Genomic DNA, 16999 nt, shown 5'->3' with positions numbered 1-16999 from the left:
AAGTAGAGGTTGGTGGGTGCAAAAAGGATCCCATCCATCTGTGGTTCGTGCAGTTCCCCAGGTGGGAGGATGAGCACGTTCCATCTCTCCGCACATCAATTTCCCACTTTGAGGTATCTTGGCAGCACCTTGTAGGGCTCATGGAACCCTCTGGGGTGCTGGGAAGAGGGGTCGGTGCCACAGGAGGCTACCAGGACACTCTCCCCCACACCCAAACAGCCAGCTTTCTATAAACTCAACAGGACTAAAAGGGGGAAGAACCTGCAGCTCTGGGAAAGCTGAGGATCTCCAGAGCCCTCAGGCTCTAAGCCTCCTCCTACCACTCCACCCTCTGGCCCCTAGCAGTCCACCCACCTCCTTATATGGAGCAACCCTAGGAATCTATGAGCATGCCTGGGGATGGTTCCTTTTCGGTGGCCACGAAAAGGGGTGTCTTTAACTTATATGAGGGGAAGGACTGGAATGCTTTAAGAAACTCCTGGCTCGGTTTGGAAAAATCCCGGCCAGGACCCCTTCTCGGCCCCTCCTCTTTCTCCCAAAGCCGGTGGTCAGTGGAGCGCTCCTGGTGGAGGATGGAATAGGTTCACTAGCCTCCCATCCTATCCCAGTCTTCTGGCCTCGCTGGAGAGGAGGACGAGTAGAGGATGGGGCGGTGAAAGAGCCCCAGCGCCCCTTCTCCCAAAGACCCTCGGCTGCGCAGCCGCAATGGAGGCCGCGCCAGCAGTGGGGCTCCGGGAACTATTCGTCCCCGCCTCTCACCCGATGCCAAGTGCCCAGCACCACGCGCGTCTGTACCTATGCCCAGGACGCCCTACTCTCTACTCCCCAGGGCGCTCCTCGCATGGCGCATCCTATCTTGTGCCTCGGGATTCCCACGCGCAGTGTTATCCCCGCCTTGGATACCCAATGTCCTGTGCATTCTGCACCTGGACACTCCACTCTTCCGCGCACCCGTGCCAGAATACCCCACATCGAGGTTGCCCCGCGCCTAGGACACCCATGTACCGAATCCCCAGGCATCCTGAAGACCCTACACTCTGCGCTCCAAGTACCTGGGGCACCCTGCTCTCAGACGCAGATGGCTTTGCTCACCTGTACGCTCTGCCCGCCCCCACCCCATGCCTTCCGTGTGATGGGCCCACTGCTTCAGGATCCTGCGCTGACCTCCCTGGGTGCTGTGCTCCTCCACCCTCCCGTCTCTGATGCTCTGAGTCCTCTGCCTCAGGTGCCCTCAGTCATGGGTGTCCTGCCTCAGGTTGCTTAGATCCTGGGAGGCGGGGGAGGGGGGGGGAGAGAGGGCGCGGCGCAGATCATTGGACACGAGCGGGGGTTGGAGGTAGGGGATAAAAGGCGTTCCTGGACTCAGGGGAAACCAGGGCAACGCCCAGACATCCGCTGCCCACCAGGTGCCCCCAGCCTGGCTTTAACTAGAGCCCCTTTGGCAACTTGGTCCTAGTGGGTAGGGCAGACACAGAAAACATGATGGAGGAAGCCTGGAAAGTGAGCAGAGTGCTAGGGGAGTGGATGGTAAATCTGCTCAAGCTTTGAGGTGTGGGTGGGTGGGGTTCTGTGTGCTGCTGGCTCTCCTGGAGTCTCCCTGTACCCCTGCCTTGGGCAATGCCTGAGCTCCATCCCATCCTACCCCCTCAGCCAAATGAAAAGTCAGGTAAAGTGGTCTCAGAATTGAGCTGGGAGGATATCATGTGGGTGGGGATTAATTCCAGCTGCTGCCTTGAGGGGGATATGTGCATTCAGTCAACAAACGTATTGAGCACCTACTGTGCACTGGACACTGTGCTGGGAGCACAGTAATGAACGAGGCAGACAGGCTTCTCTGTTCTTGGGGCTGACATTCTAATCAGGAAGACAGATGAGAAACCAGAAAATAAAAGATACAGAATGTCAGACGGTGATAAGTGCTATGGAAGAAAATTAAGGAAGACAGAGAAGAGACGAGGTGATGGCTGCAATGTGAGATCGAGGAAGTCGGGGAAGACCTCTCTGAGATAGTGATATTTGGATAAAGACCGGAAGAGGTGAGGGAAGAGTTTTGGAGAGCTGGGGGTGGGGGGGAAGGGGGTTCCAGGCAGAGGGAAGGGCCTGTGTAAAGGTTCTGAGGCAGAAACATGCTGGGTGTTCAAAGGATCCATGAGAGAGCTCGTGTGGCTGGCGTGAGTGAGTGAGGGCACAAAAAGGAAGAAGTGAGGGGATGGAGGTGATGGACCAGATTGTGCTGGCCTGGTGTGCTGAGGGGAGAGAAGGATTTTGCTTGGAATCAGCTGGGAGCAATGGAAGGTTCTGAGCAGATGTCTGTGCCCTGACTCAGATGTTCAAGGTGCCCTCTGGCCATTGTGTGGGAACAGAGTGTGGAGGTCAACAGCAGAAGCTGGGGGACCACGGAGGAGGCGACTGCACTGGTTCGGATGGATCAGTGCTGGGGCAGGACCAGGGAGGTGACAGGAGGTGAGCAGTGGGTGGATTCTGGGTCCACTTTGAAGGTGGAGCAGATATATTGGAAATGGGATGCGAGGGAAAGAGGCAAGTCAAAGCTTGTAGCCTGAGCACCTGAAAGGGTGGAGACCCTGGAAGTGGTTTTGGAAGTTAGATCCAGGAATTGCATTTGGTTTAATAGATAATCATGTGGAGATGTCGAATAGGTGACCAGGGAGAGACCCAGGCTGGCTGAGAAGTGGTCTGAGTTAACAGTAAAGGCGTCAGTTACCCCTCATGATCACCCCATGAGGTAGTTACTTTCTCCCCATGTTACAGAAGGGGAAATTGAGGCTCCATAATTGCCCAAGGGGTTAAAAAAATGAAGTCAGTTTCTGAGCCCGGACTACCCTGACCTAGGACACTTGCTTGGAGCTGCTGCCCTGCTATTGCAAGTGTTGGTGGTTGCCTGGCTCCCAGCTTCCTTCTGGCTCATCCATTCATCCTCAAGCATGGACAAATGAAGAGAGCGAATACCAGGCTCCAGACAGGGCCGATACTGGGGTAAGGCACTTCCTAGGCCACAAAATTTAAGAGGATGCCCCCAAACTCAGCAATCAAGAGAAATAAGATTATAATGCCAGGAGTTCACTGGTGGCTCAGCAGGTTAAGGATCTGGTGTTGTCAGTACTGTGGCTCTGGTTACTGCTATGGTGTAGGTTCAATCCCTGGTCCAGGAACTTCCACATATCACAGCTGTGGCAAAAAAAAAAAAAAAAAGTGCAATATTTAAGAAACCCAAAATTCATGTAAAAAATCCACAATGATCAAAATAATCAACTTTTCAAATAAAGGCAGGATCAATAAGAGAGCCATGTGGAGCCACCTTGGAGCCTGAGGGGAAAGAGAAAGTCAGGAAAACTGATGCTATCTTTTTATTGAAGATTTGGACATTTTGTTCATCATGAATTTTGAGTTTTTTAAGTGTTGCATTAAAATATGCTTTCTCTTCAGGGCTGAGCCTCACTCTGCTCCTGACTCTGGTTCCAGGCCCTGCTCTGGAACCTGAGGGTATGACAGTGAATAAGAGACACAAAGTCACTGTCCTCCTGGGGTTTACACTTTATTGGGGAGGCTGATGATTCACTAGTAACAAGAATCTCAGAGTGTCATCCATGCTGTGAAGAAAAAAACAATGAGGAATCATGAGGTGGGATGTGGGTGAGTATGATTTAGGCTAAGGTGGCTGGGAGGGGGGTGTGTGTGGGGGGGTACTTTTTCTTTGTTGTTGTAATTTTCCCTTTGTCTGGATGCACCTGTGGCATGTGGAAGTTCCTGGGGCAGGGACTGAAGCTGAGCCTCATCCGTGACCCATGCCAGAACACCTTTGTCAGACAGGGATCAAACTGGCAACACCACAGAGACAAGCTGGACCATTATCCCACTGAGCCACAGCAGGAACTCCATTTTTTTTTTCTTTTCCTTTTTTGTTTGTTCTTGTCTTTGTTTTTTGTTTGTTTGTTTGTTTTGTGTGTGTGTGTGTGTGTGTGTGTGTGTGTGTGTGTAGACTTTTGAGCTGAGATTTGAGAGCTGAAAGGAGTTCATCATGTGCTGTCTGGGGGAAGGGCATTCCAAGAAGAGGAAACAGTAAGTGCAAAGGTCCTGAGGTTGAAACAGACAGGACTATTTGAAGAGCAAGAGGGCCAGCTCGGTGGGATCACCAAATGTAGCCTGAGAAGCTATGAAGAGGGTCTGAATGAGATTCTCAGTGACAGGAGGCGCTAGGGGAGTACTATGAGCAGGGGGATGACATATTCTTATTTGAAAGCTGAATAGATCATAGGGCCAGTTCCTCAATAAATACAATATAGAATTACAATATGACCCAGTGTTTCCACTCTTAGATACGTACCTAAAAGAATATAAAACAGGCACTCAAATACTTGTACACAAGTCTTCACAGAAGCACTATTCATAGAAGCTAGAAGATGGAAACAACCCAAATGTCCATCAATGAACAGATAATGCTCTATAATCATACAAGGGAATATTATTCAGCCATAAAAAGGATGAAGTTCTGATACATACCACAATGTGGATTTTTCTTGAAAACATTATGCTGAATGAAAAAAATCAGAGCTAGAAGGTCAAGTATTATATGATTCCTTTATATAAAATATCCAGAAGAGGCAAATCCATAGAAACAGAAAGCAGATTCGACACTACCAGGGGCTGGGGAGGGGGAAAGGCAAGTGACTGCCACTGCATAAAGAATTGCCTTTTTGGGATGAGGCACATGTCTTGGAGTTAGACAGAGGTGGTGGTTGCACAATGTTATAACATGGTGAATATACTCCATGCCACAGAATAGTTCACCTTGAAATGACTAGTGGCTAATTTTCTGTTAGGTGAATTTTACCTCAATTAAAACAAAATGATAGGGAGGATTTGAGAGAAAGCCAGGACACTGGGGAGGTGGCCTCCACAGTCCATCTAGGTGAGAGGCAATGGGGGCCTGGATCAGGATGCTGGGTAGAAGTGGTCAGATTTGAGGCATATCCTAGGGACAAAGCCTAGAGGACCCCCACCCCTCCATTGGGACTACTCAAATGTCACCTCTTGATCACACTATCGAAAACTCCAAACACTTCACCCTCCTCACTCCCGGAAGGCGAGTCGAGGAAGCTGCCTGGGTCCAGTCTGAGCAGTAGCCAGCAGGCAGGAACGGTGGTCCATTCCCAGTTAGGCACCACAACCGGGAGGGGAGCCCAATTGGGCTGCGCTTCCCTCCCCGGCCGCCAGAGGCCGCTGCTCCGCTGCTCTGAGGCCGCCAGGTGAGGAGGCCCCGCCTCTTCCCCCCTCCCCGCCCCCAGGTGTACTGGAGGCGCCGCCAAGCGGCCAGGGGAGGAGGGTGAAGAGCCCGGGGCTGGGGGAGGAGTCGGGGGTGAGGGGGCAAAATGGGGGAGAAAGGAGAGAGCTGACTACCTCCAACGTGGGGTCTGCTGAAAGGGGGTAGAAAAAAAGCCATGGGGAAGATGGAGGATTCAGGTGAGGAGGAGGAGATGGCTGGCTGCTGCGTGCTTGGGAAAGAGGAGGGAGAGCTAAGGCGTCTGGCGGAGAGAGGAGTTGGGGGAAAACTACTCCCGGCATAGCGCAAAGCTGGGAGGGAAGACAGATGAACAGGTAAGGAGTCAGGGAGAGTCCTGGAGGTGAAGGGGAACATTTGGACAGTGCATGGGGACGGCTAGGAGGGTTAAGGAGGGGTGGGCCTGGCCGGTGGTAAATTAAGGACCCCAGGGAAGGGACCGGGCACTTTGCCAGCCTTGGCCGATGTGGACTGTGGGGGAGGGGAGGGAAGGAGAGGATAGTTTCTCAGGCCTTGACCCCTAGGGCCAGCAGTGGGGACAGGGCTTCTGAGGAGTGAGGTGTGCACGTCAAGCTCCACCCAGAGGCCAGAGGGCATGAGGGCTCTCCCTGTCGCTCCTTCATGCCCATGTCCATTATTCACCGTGCACTGAGCTGGGTGGTGGGCAGATGAAGGAGACAGAGGCAGTCCTGGTTGACCCGGAATTGGCAAGGAATCCAGGGACATTGTTGGGGGACAGGGTGGAAGACGGATAGGGCCTGTGGGAGAGTTCAAGTGGGAGGCCCTCCCCAGCCAGGGGGCTCAGAGATGGTTGTCCTGGGGAAGTGACTTATAAGCAGAGAGCAAGAACCCACCAGCTGAAGAGAAAAGACTGTGATGGTCTGGGCAGAGCAGAGGTTCTAACAACGTTGCCAAGAAAAATGCCTGCAGGGTCCAGGCTGCAGTTGGGCAACAGGAAGGTAAAAAGTAATTCCTGACCCTGCATGAACCCGGGGCAGGGGCGTCAATGCCAAATGCCAACCGGGAAACAAAACCCGAAATGGGGCAGGTGTGAGGCAGCGAGGAGAGAGGGTGACAGCTGTGGGGAGCTGGAGATGCACCCCCTTTTAAGCCAGCAGCCGCTTGCTACAACTCAGCTTCAGCGGAGAGTTACCCCATGGGAAGTCAGCCTCAGAACTGCCAGAATGGATTCTTCAAGAGAAGCTGGAAGTCAGGGTTTTTATGCAAAATTCCTTGAGCTTTAACTTTCTTACAGACTGATCTACTAAAGTTAAATCACTCTGACCCAGCAATTCCAGCCCTGGGTTTATTCCCAATGGGAATGGGCACTCATGCAACCAAAACACTCAGATGTGAATGTTGACATCAGCTTTGTTCACCATTGCCAGAAGCTGAACACCAGCGAAGTGCCCATCAATTGGCAAATGGAATTAGCTGGGGTATATTCATTCAATGGAATATGATACAGCAATGAAAAAGAACAAAGTACGAATTCATACACAGCCCTGTGCATGATGCAAATAAGACACAAATAGGGTGTGCTGAGTGATCATATACCTGGGACACTCAAGGAAAGGCGGAAGTAATCTGTGGAGTCTGGGAGCTCATGATTTCCTAACTACAGACCATTGACATTCGGGGCTGGATGATTCTTTGCTGTAGTGGCCTGTCCTGTGCCTTGGATATTGAGAAGCATCCCTGGTCTCTCCCCACTAGGTGCCAGTAGCACATGACTACTTGTGATACATGTCCCATGTTGGGGGAGCCACAGTCACCTTCAGGTGCAGACCACTGGGAAAGTCATATTTTGGGGCAGGACACTTACTAGAAAGTGGCCTTGGAGAGCTCCTGAGGGACTGGAATATTCTTTTTTTTTTTTTTTTTGTCTTTTTGCTATTTCTTTGGGCCGCTCCCGCAGCACATGGAGGTTCCCAGGCTAGGTGTCGAATCGGAGATGTAGCCACTGGCCTACGCCAGAGCCACAGCAACGCGGGATCTGAGCCGCGTCTGCCACCTACACCACAGCTCACGGCAACGCCGGATTGTTAACCCACTGAGCAAGGGCAGGGACTGAACCCGCAACCTCATGGTTCCTAGTCGGATTCGTTAACCACTGTGCCACGATGGGAACTCCCTGGAATATTCTTTTCTTTTCTTTTTTTTTTTTTTTAAATCTTTTTAGGGCCGCACCCGCAGCATATGGAGGTTCCCAGGCTAGGGGTTGAATCAGAGCTGTAGCTGCTGGCCTGCGCCAGAGCCACAGCATCACCAAATCCAAGCCTCATCTGCAACCTACACCACAGCTCACGGCAACACCAGATCCTTAACCCACTGAGTGAGGCCAGGGGTCGAACCTGCGTCCTGATGGATGCTAGTCAGATTTGTTTCTGCTGATTCACGACAGGAACTCTGAGACTGGAATATTCTATATCTTGAGCATGGTGGTGGTGATCAGGATGGAACATGTTTTTAAAATTCGCAGAGTTCTGCTGTGGTGCAATGGGATCGGTGGTGTCTCTGCAATTCCAGGATTCAGGTTTGATCCCCAGCTTGGCAGAGTGGGTTAAGGATCTGGCATTGCTGCTGCTGCAGCATAGGTCGCAGCTGCGACTAGGATCTGATCCCTGGCCCAGGAACTCCATATGCCTCAGGGCAGCCAAAAAATTTTTTTATATATGTAATTATATATATATATATGACAGAGCTGTATTCTTAAGAGGTATGTGTTTCACAGTAAAAGAGTGAACCCTACAACATGGATGACCCTCAAAAATATGATGCTGAGTGAGAGAAGCCAGATACAAAAGGCCACAGATTACATGACTCCATTTATATGAAATGTCCAGAATAGGCAAATCCATAGAGACAGAAAGCAGATTAGTGGTTGCCTAGGGAAGGGGGTGGGGGACGAAGGGAGGGGATAATGGAGATTGACTGCTAATGGGGTTGGGGTTTCCTCTGAGGTGATGGGAATGTTCTGGAATTAAATACTGGTGATTGTTGCACAACACTAGAATATACAAAACTGTGACAAATCGTACACTAACATGGTTAATCTTTGGTGAATTTTGCCTCAAAAGAATTTTTTTTTTAAAGAGAGTTAACCTAAATAGGCTGAACAAAACTGGTCCCTGGGCCAGCTTGGCCACTTTGCAATGGAGGGAGGGGACAGTGGGGAAAATGAGGTGACAGGTGACAATGTCTGTCCAGAGAAAATGCTGACTTGGTGTGGGGTGGGTGGGGGTGGGGATGGGGAGTGGGAGCCATGGGCATTCTTGGCAAGAGGAAGGCTGAAGAACAGAGGCAAAAAAAGTATGTCTCGGCTCAGGGGAGCGCTCCCTCTTAACCCAACCTGTCAGCCCTGGAGAGAAATCGCAGGCAGGTCAGAGGCCAGCTAGCGAACTGTTGAAGGGAATGCAGAGTTCTGACGTGTGGAAGAGAAATGACAAGTGCTCAGCACAGCCTGACGCCACAGAGGGATGATAAACACCCCCCCAAGTGCTTGTGGGGGTGTTCTCTGTGAGCTGGAGAGCAGATGGGGGCCTCACTCCAGGTCTTCTAGCAGCTCACAGAGGAGCAGACTTCCTGAGGGCTCAGCCTGCATTGGAAACTGAGGGTCACTGAGAGACATTTGGACCTATGTTCCCCTTTTCCCTCCACTCCCCACCTCCCTTCTGCAGTGTGTGGACAGGGGGCCAGGGGCTGCTGGGTTTTCAGGGTCTGAGTCTCTGCTGGCTTCAAAAAATTGAATGAGTGAATAGAGAGAGCAAGCACGCTAAGGGCTCTGGGAAGCTGGGAAAACGGCTGGTGGGCTGAATGGCTAAGAACCTGGCACAGTCTCCACGAGGATGCGGGCTCAATCCCTGGCCTCGCTCAGTGGGTTAAAGATCCAGCATTGCTGTGGCTGTGATGCAGGCCAGCAGCTGCAGCTTCAATTAAACCCCTAGGCTGGGAACTTCCATAAGCTGCACGTATGGCTATAAACAGAAAAAATAAAATAAAATAAATAGAACCTGGGTCTGTGACCTTAATTAGGAAACAATGCCTTTGCAGATATAATTAAGGCTCTTGCAATGAGATCATCCTGGATTAGGATGGGTCTGAAATCCAATGACAAATGTCCTTAGAAGAGAAGAGGGAGTTCCCTAGTGGCTCAGCGGGTTAAGGATCTAGCATTGTTGCTGTTGTGGCATGGGTGCGATCCCTGGCCCAGGAACTTCCATATGCTGTAGGCATGGCTAAAAAAATTTTTTAGAAAGTAATCCACGATGGAAAAAAAAACTGGAACAGAGGTTACCTTAGGACAATGGATATGGAGATTGACTGGGAAGGGACCCAAAAGAGAACTTTGTGGAGGGGCAGGAAGGTTTGTGGAAAGGAGAGGAAGGCCATTGTGAAAATGGAGGCAGAGACTGGAGCGATGCAGCCACAAGCTAAGAAGCTGGAAGAGGCAAGAAAGTGTCCTCCTTTAGAGCCTTTGCAGGGAGCACCACCCAAGTGATGTCCTGATTTCAATGTTGGCCTCCAGAACAGTGAGAGAATAAATTCCTCATATTAAGCCACCCTGTTTATGGTCTTTTGTTATAGCAACCCTAGGGAACTAATACAGGGCCTCATATTCAATTCTCCAAACATTTTTGAAGGCCTTGAAAGGGCTCATGGTACAGTGGGAAAGGCAAACACACAAATGGATCATTCCAATATGCTGGGATCACTGTTAATGGAGGAGAGCATGGCGGGATGGACATGTGGGGGGGGGGGGCGGTGGAGGACTGCCGGGGGACTTGCTACAGCAGAGGTGACAACACCAAGCTGGCCCCAGGCAAGCCACAACCATTGGGGACAGCTGGCCATATAAACAAACACACTGATCTGCCAAGTCAAGAAGGTGACCATGTCAGCCGTGGTGCAGGAGACCTTCAGTTTAGCATTGGGGGGACAATAAGGAGTGGTGCGGACAGTGTCAAAAATGATGAATTGCTAACATTTATCAGCACTTGCTGAGCCCTTTCTTTACACAGTATTAACTCATTTATCCTCACATCAACTCTAGAAGCAGGCATTAGCCCCATTTACCAGATGGGTTAACGAAGGATAAAGGCACAGTCAGGGCCTGAGGCAGGAAACAGATGATACATTCAAATTGGGTCTTTTGAGCAGAGTTCAAAGAAGGGACGAATTTACAAAGCATGAACAGATGTAGGCAACCACAAGGATAATGCCACGCCTTGGGGTAATAAAAGTGGGGAGCCGTTAGCATCCCTAGGTCTGAGAGGCAAGGGGAGGGAGTGGTTGCCATAAGCTTGAGACACCACCAGCTTCGTGGACGGGGACAACCTGTGACTACTGACAGTGATGCAGGCAGGACACAGAGGACACAGAGTTGAACTGAACCAGGGAACAAAAATCCTCTTCACTTCCCCTCCCTCCCTGCAGGGGTCCTCATTGGCTGAACCCAACCTGAGCCAAAGCACCCAGGAGCCTATTGGTGAGGCCCAGACATCCCATCCTCCCAGGACACCAAGCTAGGTGGAAAAGCCGGGACAATTGCTCCAGGTGGGCAAAGGGAAGATTTCAGAATAGGAAGGTTGATTCTGTCTGGGTCCAGAGTCCCCTTAACTACTCACCGCATGAGAACTGGCAAACCTCTGCTGTCTCCTTGGGGTGGGGGCCCTTACTGAGCAGTGCCCCTCATTGCTGGGTGACTGCCTTTAGCTTCACAGAGACCATGTCTTTGGATGGAAAGCCAAGAATCCAGATTTTTATGCAACAATCGCCTGATATTTAAAGGCTGGCAACTCGTTACAATTTTTTAAAACCCTGCCTGGGCCACACAAATCACATTTTTCAGCTGGATTGGGCTCTGGATCTCAAATCCCCAGGCTCAGAAGGTGGGCACAGAGAGGGCAGGGCATCCAGATGCAGAAACTGGGATGTTCAAAAGAGGCCACCGCACAAAGCACCGTGGGTGAGATGAGGACCGTGGATCGGCCATCGGGTTTGACTAGAAAATGCCTGGGGCCTGGTGAGGTGCAGGGTGTTGGGATGAAAAGGAGCAGGTGTTTGGGGTCATGATCGGGAGGGGCCATTGGAGCCAAGCTAACAGGTTTCAACTTTGAAGGAGAGAAGCCACTGATGGCTTTTAAACAGCTGAATGACTCAGTCATGTTCGTGCCTCCCCCGACCCCAATGCTGGCTGTGGATTAAGCTTTCTTTGGGGGTGGAAGGACCACGAATCCATAAATGAGTGAAACAAATGAAAGAGCTTGCTCCTCTGAGTGCGCTCACAGCTTGGTGGGGAGGGCAGATGCATAAATAATAACGTCAGAACAGGATGCAACGGCGGCGTAAGGGTGCGTTTGCCCATGTCTGCGGATATTTGACCAACTGCTGTGTGTTCTGTGCCGGGGATGAAGGGACAGGACGTGGTACGGCCTTTGAGGAAAGGCGCAATGGATGAGGGAGGAAATAGAGGGAGAGGAAAATCCCAGGTGGCGATTAAAAAATGGAAAAATTAAAGGAAGGTGATTGGGGGGAGGGGCTCAGATCAGGCAGCCTACCAGCTCAGGTGACGGCACAGGATGTGGGTAGAGGGATAGGGTGCTAAGCCTCCCCTGTGGGCCCCCAGCCTGGCCTGCCTCCTCCAAGAGTCGCCCCCATCACAGCAAGAACAAACTCAGGGATGACATGGATTCCTGACTCGGAGCCGGGAGCAGGAGGAGAGGGGAGAAAAAAACACCCATCTGTTCTCCCTCTGATGGAATGCAATTCTTCACCCAGTGCTTAAAGCCCATGCTTCTCCTCCCATTTCCTCTCAGCAGCCTCAGTGACGCCGAGGGTGACGCGATGTAAATCATGGCAAATGGGTTTTCCCAACCAGTCCTCTGTTGTTTTAATAATGGTTCATTTTCTGCCCTGGGGGAAAAGAATATTCCACCAAGGAATTGGAGACTAGGGGCTCATTCTGTGTGTGTGTGTGTGTGTGTGTACACATGGCCAATGTCCCCGTCGCCTCAGAGAAGATTCCAGAACATTCACTGAGACACTAAGTCACCTGTCAGATTAGGTGATGCCCAGAGCATCCCCCATCGAGACAAAGGAATGCCTTCGAAAACCTGGGCACGTTTGCTGAGCACCTGCTGTGTGTGTGCTGTACCTGAACTAGGTGCAAAGGACACAGTGGTTTCCCAGGCCTGGCCTCCCAGTCTGCATTCTAGAAAGGGGGAGATGGACATGTAAAAATAATTGTGGGAGTTCCCGTTGTGGTGCAGTGGAAACAAATCTGACTAGTATCCATGAGGACGCAGGTTTGATCCCTGGCCTCACTCTGGGTTGGGGATCCGACATTGCCATGAGCTGTGGTGTAGTTCACAGACTTGGCTCAGATCTGCTGTGGCTGTGGGTGTGGCTGGCAGCTGTAGCTTCGATTTGACCCCTAGCCTGGGAACTTCCATATGCTGCTAACGCAGCCCTAAGAAGCAAAATAAAATAAAATAAAATAAATAAAAATAAAATAAAATAATAATAATAATAATTGTGTAAAACTATGTGATTACAATCATGGAAACAGTTCAGGTGATAATGTAAGGTGTGATGGAAGAGATAACGGGATCTTGACATAACTAAAGCCCCACCTACCGAGGAAGAGCCCCTCAAGCTGAACCTGGGAGGACAGATGAACCGAGTTGCAGGAGGGAAGGCCATCGCAGTGGAGAGAACTTCCTGGGCCAACATCTTGAGGTTTGAAAGAAGTTGGTTCAGGCTCAGACCTAGGAGAAAAGTCACGGGGTCCAGTGTAGGCAAGGGCTAGGTGGGTGCCGAGGCATGGTGAGTATCTCGGGCCTCCGTCAGTGGCCAGAGACCCGGGGGCTTTCACCCTGTTTCTGGGCAGAAGGGGGTTCTCCTGTATAGAGTTGTGGCCATGACCATCCAGTGCATATTCAACACTTTGGTCTCAAGGCCAGTGACAGCCCTTGTTTTGCTGACTTGGAAATAGCAGCTCTGGGAGGTCAGGTGGATGGTCAAGGTCACTCCCTCATCCCTCCCCATCCCAAACCCTGTTCCTTTCCTCTCTGTAATTGGTTGAATGGTGGCCCCCAAAAGATATTCCTGTATTTCTCCTGCCAGAACCTTCAGATGTGACTGTATTTGGAAGAAGGGTCACTGCAGGTATCATTTAAATTAAGAATCTTAAGATAAGATCATCCTGGATTAGGTTGAGCTCTAAATCCATTGACAAGCATGGTTAGAAAAGAAGAGAAAGGGATAAATGTGGTCCTACTGTAGAACACCAGGAATCGTATTCAGTATCTTGTGATAAAACCGTAATGGAAAAGAATATATGTGTGTGTGTGTGTGTGTGTGTGTGTGTGGTGTGTTCCCGCTGTGGTACAATGGGATTGGCAGCATCTCTGGAGTGCTGGGTTACAGATTTAATCCCTGGCCCGGCACAGTGGGTTAAGGATCTGGTGATGCTGCAGCTATGGTGTGGGTTGCAACTGGGGCTTGGATCTGAGCCCTGGCCCAGGAACTCCATATGCCTTGGGGTGGCTGAAAAAAAGAAAAGAAAGAGGGTGTGTGCATGTGAGTGTGCATGTGTGTGTGTGTTTATATGTGTGTATAATGGAATCATGTTGCTGTACAACGGAAATTAACACAACATGGTAAATCAACTAAACTTCAATAAAATAAAATTTTTTTTTTTAAGAAAAAGAAGACAAAGGGAGACACACAAACACAGGGAAAGGCCACACACAAGAAGACCTAGGCAGAGACTGGAGTGATGCAGTCACACACCAAGGGATGCCTGGAGCCACCAGTACCTGGACAAGGCAAAGAATGGAGTCACCCCTAAAGTCCCCAGAAGGCCACCTTGATTTGGGCCTGATGATACTGATTTTGAATTTCTGGCCTCCTGAACCATGAGAGAATACCTTTCTCTGGGGATTTTTGGTTTGGTTTGGTTTTGCTCTTTTTTTTTTTTTTTCTTTCTTTCTTTCTTTCTTTTTTCTTTTTCTTTTCAGGGCAGCACTGTCAACATATGGAGGTTCCCAGGCTAGGTGTAGAATCAGAGCTATAGCTGCTGGCCTATACCACAGCCACAGCAACGCCAGATCTTTAACTCACAGAGCGAGGCCAGGAATTGAACCCTCATCCTCATGGATATTAGTTGTGTTTGTTATTGCTGAGAATACCTGTTTTTGTTTTCTCTTGTTTTCAAGCTATCCAGTTTGTGGCTATTTGTTACAGCAGCCACAGGAAACTAATACATTCATGGTCCCCAGCAAACGATTCCAAAAGCTGTCTCTTCTTGTGGCCTCTAGATCCTCTCCTCTAAGCACCTCTCCATCCTACTCCAGTTGGGCCTTTGTCCCTGCCTGGCCAGGGAAAAGGCTCCATCCTGCCAAATTCAAGGTTCTTTTCTCAGCCTCCAGGATGCATTGCTTCCTGAGTTGCCCTTCCACCTCCCTGGCTGCCCCTGCTCAGTCTCTTCTGTTTCCTCCTCATCTCCTGTCCTTAATGTTGGAGAGAGAGCCATGAGCTTGCCCTCCTCTTTCCTGTGTATATGTCTATCTTCCCGGGGATCTCAACCAGTCTTAAGGATTTTTTTTTCATTTTTTAAAAAGTTTTATAGAAGTATAGTTGATTTACAAGGTTCTGACAATTTCTGCTGTACAACCAAGTGATTCAGTTAGACATGTACACACAACCATTCTCTTTCAGATTCTTTCCCCACATAGTTTATCACTGAATATTGGGTGGAGTTGCCTGGGCCCTACAGCAGGTCCCTGTTGACTAATCATTCCATATACCTCAGTGTCTCAGTGTGCATATGCCAATCCCAAACCCCCAGTCCATCTTTTCCCACCAACCTGTCCCCTTCGGTAATCATAAGTTTTTCAAAGTCTGTTTCTGTTCTGCAAATAAGCCCACATACAAGTGATATCAGATGATGTTTGTCTTTCACTGTCTAACCAGCTTCACTAAGGATGATAATCTCTAGGTCCATCCATGTAGTCTAAAGGATTTAAATGCCACATATCTAACAATGATATCTTCCAATGACACCTCCGGCTGGGTCTCTCCACTGACCTTTAGCTGCCCCCCTGGATGTCTCCATTTGGAAACCTGATAGGAATGCCCAAGGATTGTGTCTGAAACCAAACTCTTGACCCCTTTCCTTGCCCGAGACCTGCACCTTTCCTGTTTTCCCCATTTCAGTCAATGGCAGCCTCACTGTTCTTCATTAGTGTAATGAATGGAATAATACCCCCCTCCCCCATTACAGGTCCACATTCACCTGGAACCTCAGGATGTGACCTTACTTGGAAATAAGGTCTTTGCAGAGGTCATTAGCCAAGGATCTTGCAATGATTCCTACTGGATCTAGGGTGGGCCTTCAAAGCAGTGATGGGTGCCCCTCTAAGAGGTGGATACGACACAGGGAAGAAGATGGAGGCAGAGATTGGAGCAGTGCAGCTATAAGCCAAGGATAGCCAAGGATGGCTGGCAGCCACCAGAAACCAGGAGAGGGGCAAGGAGAGATCCTCCCCTAGAGTCATCAGAAGAAGCAGGGCCTTGCCTCCACCTTGATTTTGGACTTTGGGCTTCCAGAACTGTGAGACAACACACTTCTGTTGTCTGAAGCCACCAAGGTAACTTATTACAGCAGCCCTAGGAAACGCACACAGTTGGGTTCTCCAGAATGAGCTCTGCTGACACCTTGATTTGAATACCTGTGATTTACCTGGAAGGCGATTGCAGGAAACACTGGCAGAGGAGAGGGGAGGTGAAATGGGGAGCAGGGCACCAGCAAAGAGTGTGTTCCTGAACAGGTTATACTGGGACACCTAGGGCTTAATTCCCCCCGGAGACCTCTGGGGCACATAAAGCTGAGTCACCTCACGTGAGGGGTGAGTAAGCTGGGTCATGTTCACTGGTGGATGTATGCTAGCAGGGGAATGGTTCTTTAGGATGTCTGGCTGCCGCCAGGCATGTCTGAGCTGCCTCTGCAGCCAGAGAGAGCTGCCAGGCTCAGAGTTGCAGGCGTTGGTGGTATGGAGCCATAGGATTGATGTGCAGAGCCTCTAAATGGCTCCCAACAATCCCCACCCTTATGTGAGTCCTTCCCCTTGGGTGCAGGTGGGAGTCTCTGACTTGTTTCTGGCCAACAGAATGTGGCAAGGGCAATGGGCTATCCCTTCCAAGATTAGGTTATGAAAAGTCAGTGATGGAGTTCCCTGGTGGCCTAGAGGGTTAAGGATCTGGCACTGTCATTGCTGTGGCTCAGGTCACTGCTGTGGCGTGGATGTGACCCCTGGCTTAGGAACTTCCACATGCCATGGGCATAGCCAAAAAAAAAAAAAAAAAAAGACAGTAACTTCTACTTTGAGTACCTTCTCACCCTTTCTCTCTTGCTTGCTCTGAGGAAAGCCAGCTGCCATGTTGCCAGCTGCCCTATGGAGAGGTCCACACAGTGAGGAACTGAAGGAGGCCTCTGACCAACAGCCAGTGAGGGACTGAATCCTGCCAACAACCAGTGAGCTTGGAAGTGGCTCCTCCAAAGTCAGTCCTTCAGATGAGACCACAGCCCCAGCGGCCATCTTGGTCACAGCTCTGTGAGACTGAGCCAGAGGCACCCGACTAAGCCATACTTGGATTCCTGAGCCACAGAAACAGTGAAATAAGAAGTGCACACTGGGA

This window comes from Phacochoerus africanus, chromosome 4, assembly GCF_016906955.1.
Source record: "Phacochoerus africanus isolate WHEZ1 chromosome 4, ROS_Pafr_v1, whole genome shotgun sequence".
Taxonomy (NCBI): Eukaryota; Metazoa; Chordata; class Mammalia; order Artiodactyla; family Suidae; genus Phacochoerus; species Phacochoerus africanus.
The sequence above is the reverse complement of the archived record's forward strand: the minus strand, read 5'-3'. Positions refer to the sequence as shown.